The sequence below is a fragment of the Panthera leo genome, chromosome B4 (assembly GCF_018350215.1).
Source record: "Panthera leo isolate Ple1 chromosome B4, P.leo_Ple1_pat1.1, whole genome shotgun sequence".
NCBI classification, from domain to species: domain Eukaryota; kingdom Metazoa; phylum Chordata; class Mammalia; order Carnivora; family Felidae; genus Panthera; species Panthera leo.
In genome coordinates, this window is record NC_056685.1 from 7861564 (window position 1) to 7862691 (window position 1128).

General features: G+C 36.9%; 1 pseudogene; it reads right to left on the bottom strand.

Annotated features, from left to right (window-relative positions):
- Positions 1-424: 424 nt before the first annotated feature.
- On the bottom strand, positions 425-605 carry LOC122225654 (annotated as a pseudogene).
- Between the last annotated feature and the right edge of the window lie 523 nt (positions 606-1128).

Genomic DNA, 1128 nt, shown 5'->3' on the forward strand with positions numbered 1-1128 from the left:
GCAAAGGTCTTAAGTAAGGGTCAGGTGATTTTCAGAAGGTCAGAAGGCAAAGTGTGTAATCAAAATGGCTGAAATAATAGTTAACCCTAAATGTATTGTCACTTTTCAAACTGACATCAGAGAAAATTTAAAAGGCTGATAATGGTTGTAAGAAGATAATTAGAAGGATAGCCATAGACCATATTAAAGGTAGCCAGATAGCGATGCTAATTAAAAATGTATACAATCTAGGAATACAAATGCACAAAATAAGAACACTAAAACAAATGCAACAAGTTAAGAAAATCTAGAATTAGTCACGATGACATAATTTAAGCGTCCTGTGTGATATCAATTTGAATCTTTTTGTGGGTAGGTTACTTACACTGGTGACCTTTATTATTTGAAGAAAAATTTCTTAACCTTCTGAGATGATTATTCTTTCTCTATTAGTTGACTTTTATAATTTTTTTTAGTGGGTGCCCATTTCTGTGCTATGACTATGTAGAACGTTGGAAAGCATTTTTCAAGTTGTCACGGCAGGGTATTGGGAAAAGTTTTTAATTAGCAAGTAATCGCTTCTCGGATAAACCTCATTGGCTACGACACTGCCACTGTGCAAAGCTTGGAAAGCATTTTTGCAATAAGTAATACCAGCTTACACTTGGACCTGAAAACTAGGTTTTACTGTTTGAAGTTCTCAAATGATGAAAAGCACGGTCACTGTCATTGTGTCTCTTAAAGGACAGTAAAGGACAGTGCTACTCTTTTGAAAACCAATCATGGAAAACCAAACATGCTTGGGGCACTTTAGTAATTAAAATCCCTTGGGAAAGGGTCCAAAAAGGATGGAACACACTGAAATCTGCTTCATAGTGAATCCAGGCGTCCTTCAGAGCCCTTTTTTAATCTGCAAGAGGTAGAGGTTGTAGGAAATATGTACAACTGTTGAGGGTTTGGGGATGGGCTTACCGTAGAGCAGAGGAATTGACTAGTCCTTTTCGACAAGTATAAAACGTTATCACAGAAATAGAGATTTGGGAGGTTTTAAGTCAGGGGACATTCAGTTCTCTAAGGTTACTAGAAGCCTTAAGTTATGGTCCTCTGTGCGTAGAAGGTAATAAAGATGTCCTGTCTTGTCTTGTTTGT